This window comes from Juglans microcarpa x Juglans regia, chromosome 8D, assembly GCF_004785595.1.
Source record: "Juglans microcarpa x Juglans regia isolate MS1-56 chromosome 8D, Jm3101_v1.0, whole genome shotgun sequence".
Taxonomy (NCBI): domain Eukaryota; kingdom Viridiplantae; phylum Streptophyta; class Magnoliopsida; order Fagales; family Juglandaceae; genus Juglans; species Juglans microcarpa x Juglans regia.
The window spans coordinates 15,614,489-15,632,232 of NC_054608.1; the positions used below are offsets into that span (position 1 = coordinate 15,614,489).

Below are 17,744 nucleotides of genomic sequence, written 5' to 3' on the forward strand. Positions count from 1 at the left end.
TGCGGATGCACGGAGGACTAGAAGGTACTATACGTTAGGTACCTTTTTCAAGGAGAAGCTAGAATTTGAGAGGGATACACAGAGGTACCTTCTAGTGAGGAAGCTAGGAATCCTAGTCGCTTGACTTTGGGAAGATTCAAGGAGGAATTTGACACCAATTCATCCCAAATTCAATTAAGCAACATAACCCACAAGCTTGTCTTAGGATTGAAAATTACCAAAAGTTGGGGAACGTTACTGCCATAGCAAAGGCAGAGTAGAGGGATTTGACTGCCCAGATTATTTCAGAATGAAAAGCACTTTACCGTATGCTATCGAAGAAAGTCTAGAAAGGAAGAAGATGTCTACTGGACCAGATAAGGGAAAAGTCATTGAGACTGGAAGCTTAATTCTGATCACACAACCAATATGTGGGTTGTGCAAAAAGAACCATGGAGGCAAGTGAAAACTTACCTAGGACTCTGTTTTAGATGTGGCCAACCTAAAACCTGATAAAAAATTGTCCCTAAAGAGCTCAGAGGAATGGAACTATTCACAGCGGAGATTCCAAACGAAAACCACGGCCTCCAAACCAACTCGAGTGTACAGTGCCACTCCAAGAGACGTAGAAGCTGACACCCAAAACACATATGGAGCAGGAGTCGTTGCTGGTATTTCTTAGATCTGTGTATTGTTAAGCTTAACTAAGATTGTTTGGATTGCAAATAATGGCATTATTGGATTATTGTTATTATAGGGTAATGTCAAGCTATTGAGGGTTGTAGCTTGTACACTGTTTGATCCAAGCGCATGACTGTTTTTAGTGACTGCGGCATTGCATGAGAGTTTAGTTTGCTAGCCGAATTGTTATCCAGGAGGTAAGAGTAACAATTCTCATTAGGATTATTATTGTCCATACCAGTGTAGACATAATATACCCTTTAGTAGTTCTAGGGACCACCAAGTTTTTGGCGTCATTGCTAGGGAGGATTATTTTTAATATTGATACAAATAACTTATGTATTAATTTAGATTGTATTGTTCTGTTTTGTTATTCATTTATTCATTTAGATTAGCCCCAACCTCTCTAGGCCAAATTTCATCGTTTTCTGAGGTTTTTAAGTTGTTTTGTATTTCTCTTTGTCGATTTATGTTTTCTGTATTTAGTGTATACCACGTAACTATAAGTTAATTGAGCTTTTTGATCCATAAATTGAGAGAACCCTACGTGCACTAAGGAGAAAAACAAAGATTGGAGTTAGAGCAAGAACAAGCAATAGCAATGGCAGATAACCAGAATCAAAGGGTGTTGTGTGACTATGTCGTGCCGAATGTCAATGGTCCCCAACAAAGGATTGCGAACCTATAGTCAATGCTAATAACTTTGAGATTAAGCCTGGTCTCATCCAGATGGTGCAGTAAGAGCAGTTTGGTGGACGACCTGCTGAGGATCCACATGCACACCTTGCCAATTTCTTGGAGATTTGTGATACAATTAAGATGAATGGAGTTAGTGATGATGTTATTTGGCTATGGCTTTTTCCATTTTCTATAAAGGATAAAGCCAAGGCTTGGTTGAATTCCAAAGCACCTAACTCTTTCACCACCTGGAATGCCTTGTCACAAACTTTTCTGAGTAAGTATTTTCCCCTAGGTAAGACTACCAAACTTGGAAATGATATTATCAATTTTGTTCAATTTGATGGTGAATCTTTGTATAAAGCTTGTGAGAGGTTTAAATACTTGTAGAGGAAGTGTCCACATCATGGTCTTCCTGATTGGCTGATTGTACAGACTTTTTATAATAGATTAACACATTCAGTTAGGATTACCATAGATGCAGCTGCAGAAGGTAATTTAATGAGTAAGTCAACAGAAGAGGCATATGAGTTATTAGAGAAAATGACCTCTAACAATTATCAGTGGTCTAATGAAAGAGGCACGCCTAAGAAAGTTCTAGGTATGTATGATGTAGTTGGCATAAACATGTTAAATGCCAAGGTTGATTCTCTAGTAAAAATGTTCAATAAGCTAGGTAATGTGAATTCTATTTCTAGTCTTGTATTGAGCTATGATTGTTGTGGAGGAGCTCACTTGAGTTTTGATTGTATGCAGGTAGAGCAAGCCCAAATTGTGTCTAATTTTAACAAGCAGTAGCAGCAGAACAACCTTTATTCCAACACATACAACCCAGGCTAGAGGAATCATCCCAACTTTTCATGGAAATATCAAAGTAACCAAGGTAGCAATTCTAGACCTTTCCATCCTCCTGGTTTCCAACCAAGACCATCCTAACTAAAAAGTAAGCGGCCTTGGGAGATAACTATTGAGAAGTTATCCAATGCCAGTTCAGTGAGATTTGAGAGACTGGAAGCAAAGGTTGACCAGTTGGTGAGTTTCAACTGAAATGTGGGGGTGCAAATGGGGCAGTTAACCAATTCCATCAATTCTCTTGGACAGAGAAATTTGCCTAGTAAGATAGAAGTCAATCCGAAAGAGCATTGCAACGCAATCACCTTGATAAGTGGTAAGCAACTTGGTTAGGTAAGTGGTGAGACTACAGTTGGTGATGAAGTAGACCATGAAGAGGTAAACAAGAAGGTTGGTGAAGAAGTTGAGGACCTAGCCAAGACACCATCCCCACTACCACCAGTCGAACCTTATGTCCCTCCCATTCCTTTTTCTCAAAGGCTTTAGCAGAATAAAATTGATCAATAGTTTGAGAAATTTTTTAAAGTGTTTAGGAAACTTCACATTAATATTCCTTTTGTAGATGCCTTAGCACAGATTCTTTCCTATCCAAAGTTCCTAAAGGAGATCATGTCCAAGAAGAGGAAAATAGAGGATTTTGAGACCATTGCCTTGACAGAGGAATACAGTGCCATTATCCAGAATAAGCTTCCATCAAAGCTATAAGATCTAGAGAGTTTTTTTTTTTATCCCTTGTATTATAGGTGATGTTAATTTTTCTAAACTATGTGTGATTTAGGTGCTAGTGTTTCACAAATGCCTTTATCTGTGTTTAGGAAGCTTGGATTAAAGGAGTTGAAGCCTACTACCATCTCTTTGCAGCTAGCTGACCGATCAATGAAATATCCTTTGGGTGTTCTTGAGAATATGCTAATCAAGGTAAAGAAGTTTAGCATTCCAGTTGATTTTATTGTGTTGGAGATGGAAGAAGACACCGAGATCCTTATCATTTTAGGCCAGCCTTTTCTAGACACAACTGGAGTTGTCATAGGTGTTAAGAATGGTAGGCTGATTTTGAAGGTTGGTGAAGGAGAGGTAATGTTTAATTTATTTGAATCTGCTAAACAACCTTCTTTTACTGATCATGCTTTTAGAGTTGATGTTGTAGATGAGTCGACCAGAGAGGTTTTTAGGGATGGAAATACTAAAGAATCTCTCGAGACTCGTTTAGGGAGTGCAGGGAAAAGTAAAGATGACAATTTGGAGGTTGCAGAAGTGGCTTGTGCATTAGAGGCTACATGTCCTAAGCCGAAACATAGAGGTATTCATTTTGGGGATCTAGGCAAAGTTAAGCCACTCCCACCCCCTTCTAATGTGCAAGCACCACTTCTGGAGTTGAAGCCATTACCCTCACATCTCAAGTATGCCTTTCTAGGTGAGAATAATACTTTGCCTATGATTGTGAGTGCTTCTTTGTTTAATGATCAACTTGACAAATTGATTCATATTTTTAGATTGAGAAAAAAAGTCATAGGATGGACTATATCAAACCTTAGAGGAATTAGCTCTTATTGTGTATGCATATAATTTTAATAGAGGATAACCATAAACCTGTTGTTGAAAATCAGAGACGGTTAAATCCTAACATGAAAGAAGTAGTTAGCTCTGAAGTTCTTAAATGGTTAGATGTAGGGATTATTTATCCTATATCTGAAAGTTCATGGATTAGTCTAGTGCAGGTAGTACCTAAAATGGGTAGGATGACTGTGGTTCATAATGAAAATAATGAATTATAGAGCAATAATTGGGTGGAGAGTCTGCATAGATTATAGGAAACTTAATAGTGTTACCCGTAAGAATCATTTTCCTTTACCTTTTCCTGATCAGGTGCTTGAGAGACTTCCTAGGTATGCATATTATTGTTTTCTAGATAGTTATTCAGGGTATATCCAGATTCCTATATCCCTCGAAGACCAAGAAAAGACCACCTCCACTTGTCCATATGATACTTTTGCATTCCATAGGATGCCTTTTTGTTTGTGTAATGCACTTACTACATTCCAATGTTGCATGATGGTTATTTTCTCTGATTTTGTTGAAAAGATCATGGAGGTTTTCATAGATGATTTTTCTATTTTTGAATCTTCTTTTGATAGTTGTTTAAATAATTTGTCTCGAGTTTTATAGCATTGTGAGGAAACTAATTTAGTCTTGAATTGGGAGAAATTTCATTGTATGGTGCAGGAAGGTATTATTTTAGGCCACAAAATTTCAGCAAGAGGTATTGAGGTGGACCGAGCAAAAGTAAAAATTATTGAAAATTTGTCATCACCTACCAATGTTAAGGAAGTTAAAAGTTTCCTTGGTCACACAGGGTTTTAACGGCGTTTTATTAAGGATTTTTTTAAGATTTCTAAACTTCTTTGTAATCTATTGAATAAGGATCTTGTGTTTGATTTTGATAAGGACTGTTTGAATGCTTTTAACAGGTTGAAGCAAGAGTTGGTGTCAGCACCAATTTTGGCAACCCTAGATTGGAGTTTGCCTTTTGAGCTAATGTATGATGCTAGTAATTTCGCTTTGGGTGTTGTTCTCTGCCAAAGAAAAGAGAACAAGTTGCATGTTATATATTATGCTAGTAGAGTTTTAAATAATACACAGTTGAATTATGCAACCACTGAAAAAGAATTGCTTGTTGTTGTGTTTGCTTTTGACAAGTTTTGATTTTATCTTGTAGGTTCTAAGGTGATCATATATACAGACCATTCAACAATGAAGTATTTGTTGAAAAAGAAAGATGCCAAACCGCACTTGATTTAGGGGGTCCTATTGCTTCAAGAATTTGATCTTGAGATTCGGAGATAAGAGAGGCATGGAGAATGTGGTGGCAGATCACTTGTCTAGATTAGAGGGGCAATCAAGAGCAGATGAGGTGCCCATTAATGAAAGCTTTCCAGATCAGTAGTTGTTGGCAGTTTCAGTCATCCCCTAGTATGCTGATTTGGTGAACTATTTGGTGAATGTCATTGTTCCCCCTGATTTGAGCTATCATTAGGAGAAATTTTTTTGTAGGATTTGAAGTGTTATTTTTGGGAAGAACCACTACTCTATAAACATTTTGTGATGGGATGATTAGAAGATGTGTGTCCCATGATGAGATATGGGATATCCTTGACCTATGATGGACATTTCAGTACCTCCAAGACAATTACAAAGGTATGGCAGTCTGGTTTTTACTAGCTAACCATGTATCAAGATGTTCTACAATATGTGAGCATGTGTGATGGATGTCAGAGGGTTGGCAACATTTCAAAAAAGAATGAGATGCCCTTGATCAATATCCTGGAGGTTGAACTGTTTAATTTGTGGGGAATTGATTTCATGCAACAATCAGTACATCCTGGTAGAGTGGATTACGTGTCTAAATGGGTTGAAGTTACTACAACTCAGACTAATGACTCTCAGGTGGTGATGAGATTTGTGAAGAAAAATATTTTTTCAAGATTTGGTGTGCCGAGAGCTATTATTAGTGATGAAGGCTCCTATTTATGTAACCGGTCATTTGATACTTTATTGAATAGATATGGGGTTACTCATAAGGTGGCACTTGCCTATCATATCCAGAAAAATGGGCAAGTGAAACTTGTAAATAAGGAATTGAAGCAAATTTTGGAGAAAACTGTAAACAGTTCAAGTAAGGATTGGGCAAATAAGTTATATATATGATACACTTTGGGCCTATAGGATAGCTTTCAAGACACCTTTGGGTATGTCTCTTTACAGACTTGTCTTTGGAAATTCTTATCACTTACCAGTTGAATTGGAACATAAGGCCTATTGGGCAATTAAGGAGTTGAACATGGACTTGAAAGCTGCTTGAGAAAGAAAGTTTGTTTTTTTTCTTTTGAAATTTTGGTTTGTTCACATTCATGCAAGTTAATTGGTGATCATATCCTTGTCTTCCAAACCAAATTTTTATGTGAAAGATTAGGAAAAATGAACCTACATTTACACTTGTGTGAGACTTATTTAGGATCAACATTACACTTTTGGGTTCTTTATTGTGTTAAGCATTGCATTTTTTATTTAGGATAAGCGAAATCTTATAAAGCAAGATTAAGCATACTTGTTTTCTTTAGGATTCTTTTTTTTATAAGAATAATAACTTTCATTAATAAAAGGAGATTATAGATATTTATCAAGCCAAAGGACTTGAGAAATAAAGTCCGAAATACAATCTCACCACTTACTAATATCATCCACATATTTCTCATAGCGAGCTAATCTATGGTCTACCATATTTCCTTCTCTATGAGCAAAGACAAAATTACATTCAACAAAGCATGAAGAAAGTAACTTAATCTCCCTGTATAACAATCCTAACAGTAATCCCTCCATAGTATTTTGCTGCAATGCCTTCACTATTAACAAGCAACCAGATTCAACTTGGAGCTTTGAGATTCCTATGCTAACACACAATTGAAGTCCTCGAAAGATAGCAATTAATTCAATAGCTTCCGGTTCCTCACCCTCATTCTCATGCTTGCTAGTAGCTATAAGCACATTACCTTGTTCATCTCTCTAAACACAACCAATACCATAGTTGCATAACTCACCAAAAATAGCCCCATCAACATTAAACTTTAACAAACCTACTGGAGGAGGTTTCCAACGAAAATGCTACTTCAACTAAACCGTTGACTTCAATCTACCTCTTTGTAATTTCTGATCAAACTCAAAGCACTTTCTGCAACCTTCCTTAGACTTAATAAAACCTGATCGTGGACCATTTTATTACGTCTATACCAAAAACTCCAAGCCAAACTAAAGAAAAGAGGTAACTTTTCACTTTATAACCCTTCACAGAAATTCAAGGCTACCTCACAGATTTTCATATTAGCATTAATAAACAATTCTGGTATTAACTCTCTCCGCATACTCTATATATTAGCACAACTTATCCAAGCATGATTAAGATCTTCACACTAGAGACCACAAAAGCAACACTCACTATCTGTTAACACATATTTCTTCACCAAATTTTCTTTTTTGGGAAGACTTCTTTACAAGCATGCCAAGCAAATATTTTAATTTTACTTGGTACTAGCATCTTCCAAGTCTGCTTCCGTAAGACCTTATTAGAACTAGTTGTTGATGTTTATGCAACTTGTTATCCCAACCTTGCCATAATGAACTTGTAACAACTTTTCACACTAAAAACACCACTTATCTCATGTGCCCATATTCTTCTATTTGTATTAACTCCTGGATAGATGACAATCTTGAGTATATCATCCACCACACTTGGATTGAAGAGAGATCTATGTTTGTTAACATTCCAAATTCTTGTGCCAACATCCATAAGAGTAGCCACTACATCTTCCTTTGCATTATCTAATCCAACATGTCCTACAGAAAATAAATCCACATATCCAGGTATCCACTGGTCAGACCAAATTTTAGCAGTTCTTCCATCACCGATTCTCCATCTACAACCTACAAGCATCCATTTCTTAGCTTCTCATATGCCCCTCCAAGCGTAAGAAGGACAATTACCTAAAACAGCTTGCTCAAAACTTGAATTGGGAAAATACCTTGCCTTAAACAATCTGAAAATTAGAGATATTTCATCCTCCATCAATCTCCAACCTTGTTTAGCCAAAAGACCTAAATTAAAAATCTTGAGATCTTAAACCCTATCCCCCCACAAGACTTTGTTTCACACATTCGAGCCCAGCTCACTCAATGAATCTTTCTTTTCTCTCCCTTATGTCCCTACCAAAATTTTGACATTAAACCCTCCAAATCAGAGCACAAAGAAGAAGGTAATAAAAAATAGCTCATGGAATAAATTGGGATAGAAAGTGCCACTGCTTTTAAGAGTACTTCCTTTCCCCCTTGTGAGAGTAATTTTTCTTTCCAACATTGAAGCTTTTATCAAACTTTTTGTTTAATAGAATGGAAAGCTTGATGCCTTGACCTACCCACAATATGAGGAAGTCCTAAGTATCTTTCATACTATTGAATCTCACTATTTCCCTATAGCTGTTTTATTTCATTTCTAACTTCCCTTCTAACATTGCTACTAAATACCATAGCTATCTTCTCCTTGTTGATCCTCTGACCTAATTCTGATTCATATCTATCCAAAACAGCCATCACTCTTCTATTCTCCCCCACCTTAGCCTTATAAAAGATAACACTATCATCCGCAAAATTGATAATTAATGTTTGGAGCACCCCTACAAATGTTCAGACCAGAAATCTCCCCCCTTTTACCCTGCTTCCTTTAATAAGGTAATTAATCCTTCAATACAAATCGAAAATAGATAAGGCGACAAAGGGCACCCTTGTCTCAATCCTCTAGTTGGAAGAAAGGCCCTTTTGGATCACCATTAATTAACATTGAAAATGAAACTGGACTAAAAAAATTTGTTTTCAAACCGAGCCAGTTTAATCATGTCCATACCGCACTATACCAAGTTCGCACCACGCCACTTTCAATCGATTCTAACCAGACAATGAAACTGGACTAACATAATACATAATCATGCTAATTCACACTGAAAATGAATTTGGATCACCATTAATTTCCCTTTCTTCTTTCTTTTAAGATAATGCACTAATTCATAAGCAATTAATACATTGTTTGTGATCATACGACCAGGAACAAAAGCACTTTGACTCTCTCTAATAACACTAGACAGAACAGCTTTCAATCTATTTGATATCACCTTAGCAATCAATTTATAAGCCACATTACAAAGACTAATGGGCTATAATCACTAACTTTTGTAAGAGACTTTTTTTTGGAATAAGATTAATGTATGTATGATTTAAAGAGGCTGGAAAATAACCTAAGTTCAAGGCATCCAAAACTACTGAGGTCACTGACTCACCCACCACATGCCAATATTTCTGAAAAAAATACTAGAGACATGCCATCAGGTCCTGGTGTTTTTGAAGGATTCATTTGCTGACGTGCATCCTTAACCTCATCTTCAGAATTTGACCTGGTCAACTCATCATTAATTTGAGTAGTCACTCTACCAGCTAAGGGCTCCAAAAAACCCAAAGAACCACTCGAGTTTGAAAAAGTAAACAATTTTTGGAAGTAATCCAGAATTATCCTATCCCTACCTTCAGATTCATACCAAACCCCATTAGCATCTTGTATTTTTAAAAGCTTATTCTTCCTCCTTCTCTAGGAGGCATTCATATGAAAATACTTAAAGTTTTGGTCTCCCTCCTTAAGCCACAAAGCTTTTAATCTTTGTTGCGACATAATTTCATCCCTTTTGAGCCATTTCTGAACCTCATCTCTTGTCAAATCAAGTTCCTCCCTATTAACACCCAAATATCCTCTCTCATGAAGCATTTACAAATTCTATTTAGCTCTGTGAATTTGCTATTGCACATGCCCAAAAGACTGCCTATTACATGCATTCAACTGATTTCCACTGGTTTTAATCAAATCCATGCCCTCACTCATTCTAGATTGATATGCACACCTTCCCAAATTTTCTTGAATAATATTCTCACAAGCTAACTCACCCACCCACATAGCCTCAAATTTAAACAGCTTTTTAGTTCTAGAATGCTCAATTGCACCCTCCATATCCACCCAAATAGGAACATGATCCAAGTATGCCACCAAACCATGAGCGACAATGGAATTTGGGAACAAGTGCCACAAAGAATAATTAGCTAAAATCTATCAAGCCTTTCACTTATACACTGAGCCCCTTCCCTATGATTACACCAAGTAAAAGGATTCCCTCTAAAACCCAAGTCTCTAAGACCCAAGTCTCTGAACCCACATTCGCCAACCACTTCCCTAAAAGATTCAATTTGTCTCTCTAGATGGGGCCTCCCAGCACTTTTCTCATAGTGAAACATAACTTCATTAAAATCCCCCAACACCAACCAAGGATCCCCATTTGCACGACACAATGCCCTAATCAAATCCTAGGCTCTAAATCTCTCGCTAACATCAGGGTTTCCATATATTCCAATTAAAAACTATGTACTCAAATCACATTTAACAACAACATCAATATGATAATTAGAGTAATTAACAATTGATAAATCCACCTCCTTTCCCCCATAACAAAGCCATACCCCTCTTTCTTCCACAAGAACCAATCGGTAAGCAATTAGGAAAACTAAATTTGTACTTCCAAAGCTCGAATTCACAGATAGTGAGCCTTGTTTCCTGCAAGAACAGCACATCCGGCGCTTCTCTCTTGATCAAATCACAAAGGGTACAAATGCCCCATAGGTTCCCAAGCTCACGGGCATTCCAGATCATAATCCTCATGGTTTCCGGCAGCATTGGACCCTAGCTGCCATCGATCGATCTGCTAAAACACCTGCATCCTCGCCTGCAGTAGACAAAACCAAATTTTGCTTTTTTGGTGACCTTCCATTAGAAACCCCAATATCTTCCTCTACATAACAACCTTTCCTTTTTTGCGAAACACCCATAGGGCGTTTTTCCTCTTTTGGCAACTCAGTCATTTGAGTAAGGGAAGACACATGTTTCCACTTCCTACTCGTTATACCATCAGGCCCACGATTTACATAGGCTACATCAATTTTTGTCTTTGCTTGTTGATCTACAGGCCCATTTCCAAAAACAAGGACCACGTTGTCCACAAACGCAACAATCCTATGTAGCTCATGAGACCTATCCAGCTCATGTCCCATAATAGACAAACATGGGCTTAGTAACTTTGGAAGCCCATCCTTGGGCCCATCATTAGGGGTAATTGTTCTTCCTTCTCTATACCAGAACCATTAAGATTTCCAATTGACTAAAAACTGTTGCCTTGACCCTGAACAACCATATTCTCAGAATCCGTCTCCATAAAACTCGCCAACTACTTTCCTTTGTTCAACGTGGCCATTATCTCTTTTTACGTTATCAATTGAAAACAATCTCCCTTATCACTTTTGTGAATTATGCCACTTTCTTCCCCTGCTGAAAGATCTCCAGTTATCGTCGTCGAAGCCTCCCCTCCTATAGTCACCAGAGATGAGCTCTTTGCAGAATGTGAGTTTTGATGCACTGAACTAGAACTCTCTCTGTTTTTGAAAGCCTTTCCACGATCTCCATAACCTGAGGCCCTCAACCATGCACCATATGGAAGCTCAACTTCATCAGAGTGTTGACATTGTTTCCAAAGAAGACAATCCTTATCAGCATGGCCAAGAAGACCACACCTATAACAGAAGTTGGGTTAATTACATTAACAGCAACATGCACTCTTATATTTTTCCCACACTATTTCACCCTCATCCAGATCCACCTCCTCTACCCTACCAATTTTATTTAAAATCAAGCGTCCCACATACTCATTTCTAGCCATAAAAGGGAGATCATGTAGTCAAATCTAGAACAAAGCCTCTGTGAGTTGAATTTGATAGACCTATTGGCCACCATCAACTTCCTTCATGAAGATAAGTTGCTTGTCAAACGACCAAGGACCCTCTCTGAGATCACGTTCTTTATCCCATCAAACTCCACCAGGAACAATTTTGCATTCAAGTCACAGAAATAGACTCGCATCACAGGCCTACAAGCTTTCCTCATCGTAGCGTTAAACATTTTCTTATTAAAATGCTTATCAGTAAACAACTTTAGAATCAAACACTTGCCCCCACATAAGATTGCATTTTCAAGCTTCTCTGGTTCCACCACCACCTCATCATTCTCCTGCTCAATCAACAAAAGCCGTTTATACAAGTCATTCAAATTGTCCTCCATAGCTTTAAACCTTAACAGCACAAAGCAAAATGGAGAAACTCCACGCAAGTAGTATAGTCGCCTCTACATAGAAAAACTAGAGAGGGAAAAAAAACCTATTTCTTAAGTTAAAATTTCTTCTATTAATTATTACAGAGTAGTACCCTTTAGGATTATTGAAGTACACATTTCCTTGCAAATTTGTGTGAGTTGTGTGACTATGCATAAAAGATGAGTGTGATACTTTTCTTGTGATTATCCTCTTTGATCTAGTCCTAAACAGGGTTTCAGTACATAGAGTGATAATGATTAGACAGTTGAATAAATAAATGTGTACGAAGTTCTATATATCTACTCCAATGTTTTAAGTTGCAACTAAAATAGGTTATTAATTACCAATGTTTACTTCTACGTCAAACAGTAACTTGAAATATGAGAATGCAAAAGCACTTTAAGTGTGTGACTTGTTGAGTAACCAGGTGCATCCATCATAATGCTTGTGTTCACGTCAAAAGGCGAGTGACAACTTAAAGACAAAGAATATATAGCATGTAAAAACAATAGTGAAAAATAATAATAAAATAATATATATATATATATATCTAGTTTGCTACCAGGAATATTTCAACTTTCGTTACTTTGTTCAATATCTTAAGCATGCAATTTATGGCCAATAAATTGCAAGAATGAAAACCGAAATCATCCAATGCAATTACCAAAGGGAATCCAATACAAACATACTCAAGTCATATCCAAAATTCAATGACTACATCCTAGCCCTAGAATACAAAAACTATCAATTCATAACTAATAAAATAATCCAATTATTTCTCAAAAATAAATTTGAATTCAACATTCTTAATAACATTTCAACAACTAAAAATTAGAGGAAGAAAAAAAAGAACTCTGTAATTGTAGAAATCTTGAGCTCCGTTCTTCCTTTATGAATTACAGCTCCTCCTTCAATGCCATTTCTTCTCTCTCTACCAATCTATTTTTTTTTAGACTTCCCTCAATACGCAGCTAGCTAGAAGTTTATCACCTCTTCATCTCATCTATTTTAATTTAAAATATTTTTGTTATGTGCCGGCTAATTCAAAAACCTGTTGTCCATATCTGCTGCTGAAAATCCAATCAACTCAAAACCAATTCTCCTTTCAGATTTTAAAACAGATTTCCCCCATATCTGCTGCTAAAAATCTGGAATTCTTGGTTGACCAACTTCCAGCTGGATTTAGAGCATCAAAACGACACAGTTTATCGTGTTTAGATCTCTCGTTCTCTGCTTTCTAACTCAACTTGGCTTGCTTTAGTCTAACTTCTAGAACTCCATATATGGGCTGAAAACTGAAACAGGGTCTGGGTTACAGTAAACTTCTGGATAGATTCATACTTCTCCATTTCTACTATGTTTTTAACTTCAAAATGGCATAACTGGGTTTTGGACTCTTCATAGAAATTTTATACCTACGTCTTAACTTTCTAGCGAGCCAAACAACACCTAAAACCAAGGTTTGTAGCTCTAGTTAGAACCCAAAACGGAATAGTGTGCTGGTTTGACTAGACCAGACCAACTAGGATTTGCTCTCTAGGCCTAGCCCGATCTCTGCCTCTTCACATCATCCCAATTGGAACCTAATTCAATAATTAAATACCTACAAAATACCAAAAATTTTCAAGAATTAAATAAATGTAAAAAACACCTAAAATGCTAGACAAACAAGCTAAGAAACACACGAAACACTATGAATAAAAATAATTAGAACTAAGAAAATGTGTGAAATAATTCCCACATCAGTTGTACAAAGAAGGATATTGATGGTCGACTAAATAGTATTCCGCGTATTGGAGTTTATTTGTGCCTTGAGGATAAATAGATGAAACAAACTATCCAAACTTAAAGGATGTGATTGAGTTGTGTTCGAAAGAGTAGTGGCTGGGAGAAACATTAATGGCCTTAGTAGGATTCATATATGACAGCAGTTTTACTTAGCCGCCATTGAATGGTCTCAAGCGAAGCACTGTATTTTTGGAAACATAGATCACCGTTACATTGAGGACAAATATGGGGAGATTAAAGTGTTGGTCTTGAAGTTTTACGTAATCAATAGGAACAGATCCTTTTGTTTAGAGTCAAAATTAGAAACAACCCTTGATCAACAAGAACAAATCCTTTTGTTTAGAGTCAAAACTAGAAACTCTACTCTTATACCATGTTAAATCACTACTTGTTTTAAAAGATTAAATTGATGCGAAGAAGTAGTATGGTGGTAGTAATGGTGAGACGAGTAAAAGACGAGAGAGGGAAATATTGGAGGGACAATGTTGAGTAGTGGAAGGGAAGAGAGAGATAGCAATGCTGGTGTTGTAGAGGGGAGAGGAGAGGAAAGTTCTTGTAATGGTGCGGAAGAGTACTTAAGTATAGGGTGCGGATGTTGGTAGGGGTATGGGCATTCTTCAGAAAACGAGAGTTATGCTCTAGTAAAGTGTAAAATTGTCATTTGATCATGAAAAAGAGTACGTAGATGATATTGATCGTCTTTGTAAAGAGGCATAGATGTTTTTAGAAAATGTCTCATGCTTTGTTGAAATACAAACTATTTTCTGTCTTCTATTTTTTGGAATTGTGAAATTTCTTTCTTGGATTAATATTTATTACTTAAAAATAATAATGGTATTTTTGAAAAAGAACTTTATACAAAAAGAAACAAAGAGATCAATAAAACCTATTATATTAAGAGTAATGTTAGATACAGACATACGACTATGTAAGTCGCATTCTCTTTAAAAGAAAAAGTGGACTTCAATATTAAAAAATAATCTTTTAATGTGGATCCCAAAGTTACGCACTTTTTTCAAAAAGAGCGTGCGGATCTTACTTATTCTATGACTGTAAATATTATTTCTCTTAAATTGAATTCTCATATGCAATATAGAGTTCAATTGAAGTAGTAGAAGATGAAACATCAATTTCAACCTCTTGGCTATATATTAGCCCCAACAAATAAGTTCATGATCAGTTTATTTGACCCAAAAATTAATACTACTGTTATTTGATTTGAACGTGATCGATCAGCAGTACCGGAGTCAGGCTGTTTTAGACTAGTGGGTTTTCAAGCATGATTTCTTTGACAATCATGGAAATCATGGGTCGTGAATAATGTAAAATCGGCTAAAGGAACAGATGAAAATCTTAATTGGAGGTAAAGTATATATATGTTTCTTTTGCCTTTTCCCAGGTCTCTATTTTTTTTTTTTTTTTTTTTTTTTTTTGACGTTCTTTCTTTTCTGGTGTACAGTACAAAGTTCCATACCACATGCCATGAAAATTACTTTATGGTCCCACTAAAAAGATAGGCTTTGATTAAGAAAATCACGGGGTTGGCATGTTCAACAATTTTCTGATTTTTTGTCTCAAATTCAAAGAGAAAGTTATTATTGACATGATTATTAGATATATTTCATCATTTTTATGTGTGACTATGAAAGATGTGGAGCCATTGACTATTGCATTATTTTATATCAATTACAAGAGATCACTTTGAACCTTTACAATTTACAATTTATTTCTTTATAAATGGTTTGGGGTATGGGCACCCGATTTTAGGACATCCCTATCAAAGATAGAGCCCTATCTTTCACTTGATGCACATAATTTTTTATCATTATTGAATTCATGTATCAATGCTGACTATAGTTAAAAGAAAAAACATATCTGTAAACCTGCTTATTAACACACCAATTAATACATAATTGATGTGAAAATATGTCGCACTAGATAGTGTAAGAAATAAATTATGTTTCAATTTTTTTTAAAATTATAATCGATCTGACAATAAGTGATGCGTACAATATACAAATAAGGGAAACACAATAGTCACAGAGGGATTACACAAAAGAAATTCCACGTACTGATGTGGCTTGATGTGGTTCGTCAAATTATAAAGTTATTTTTATTATAAAGTAGATTTAACGGATCAGATGAAACCACATCAATTTATGAGATTGTTTTTATGTAATTCTTTTGTAGATGTAGCAATACTCTTCCATAAAATGTTATATATAATTGCTATGTAATTTGTGAAAAGGTTTTTGACAAGCCTATTCTCACTTGTCCAAAAGCACCATAACCATAAAGAGAATTGCAATAACCTCCTGCAATCCCGAGCTAGCTAGTCTTTGTGTTGACTCTAGAAACCAAGACTTGGATGGAACCCTAGGCAATACTTTAGGAAAATTTCTTACAAATATGGTTAGATTGGAAACTTTTAGTGGGCCAGTAGCTAGATCTGCTAAAATCTCACAAATGATTCTGCATTGACCTCAAATTTTCATTCGAGAAGATCTTGGTTCCCTGTGAGAGGAGGACCCACGTTTGTTTCCCATTTTAAGATGAACTAAAATCATTAATACTTATCAGCAAGTACATGCACTAAGAGAGACGAAAAAAGATGGCCAGCATACGTGCTTTACTTTTTTCAACAAAAGTAAGATTGCATAGAGATTGTACAGTGTGTGCTTTCACAATCAAATTTCTTTTTCTGTTCGTTGTGATCCCATTTTGCATAAAATTGTATCTTAGGCCAAGGCAACGATAAATTATTTGGTATCAGATGACTTGTAAGTCAAGAGAAAGGGAAATGATTTCTACAGATTTAGGATGCAAGTCTCGTGCACTCCATTAAAAAAAAAGTTAGCAAAAACCTATTTTTTAATACTAGGCTCTACTTTTATTAAGAAAGAATGTGCGGAACTTGTACATCATAAGACTGTATCTAGCATTACTCTCAAAGTGAGAAGCTAAGATATAGGTATTGGTATATGCCAAGGATTTTGAGTATAAGCAGCAACTAACTTTGTATCAACATGAATTAGGTGATTAGTCTAAGATTTGGGTAGAATCTTAAACTAGTCTAGATCATGTTATCAAATGTTTTGGTAATCAAGGTTGCCTTGAAATTAAAATCAAAGACACAAGAGGTAGGCGGGCTGGGTGGCCCCTACAAAAACTCCATATTTTACTGATTGTAGGGTTAAGGAAGGTACCGCCATAGGTGGTATATTTTGATCCGACAAGTGGATCAATTAATTGTAGCTTGAAGTTAGTCCCAGTCGATAGAAAGATATTGCAATTGTTTACTTTGGTGACTTTTGTAGGAGATCTACACTTTCATTTCCTCAATGTTCTGATTCGAGGAAAAAAGATTAACATAGTTGGATAGGTAGACATTAGGGATGTAAAAAAAAAATGGGTGAACCGGTAAACCAGACCGGACCGGTGGGTTTGATCTGGTACCGAGTTTGGTTTGTTTCAGTATTTATTTTATTTTTCTTAAAACGGATCACAATTGGTACGATTGCAGTTTTTCTTTTTCTAAAACCGGATCAGACCGAACCGGACCAATTCATATATATATATATATATATTTATATTATAATTTTATATATTTTATATAATATGATAAATTACGAATTAATATAATATTAAATTTTAAAATCTTATATCACTATAGTCTATTGTATTAATAGTTATACTAATAATATATCAATATAGTCTATAATACAACTTTAATATACATTATAATATATTACAATATATTATCACTATAGTATTATATATTATAATATACTATTATATATATTATATAATATATAATATAGCATATTAAAATAAAAAAAGGTGACCGAACCGGACTGGAATTGGTAAAATCAGAAATACTGGTTTAGGGGTAACCAGTGTGGAATCGGTTTTTGAAAATGTAAAACCAGTGCATATCAATTCGGTCCTAAATTTTGTTCAAAATCAGATTAAACCGGACCGATTACA

The 17,744-nt window shown here is 35.8% G+C and overlaps 1 non-coding gene across 1 annotated transcript; it reads right to left on the minus strand.

The window, feature by feature from the left end:
- Window positions 1–1,644: 1,644 nt before the first annotated feature.
- Window positions 1,645–1,751, minus strand: LOC121243776. The gene has a single exon (XR_005936265.1). It is a non-coding gene; the product is annotated as a small nucleolar RNA R71 (small nucleolar RNA).
- Between the last annotated feature and the right edge of the window lie 15,993 nt (window positions 1,752–17,744).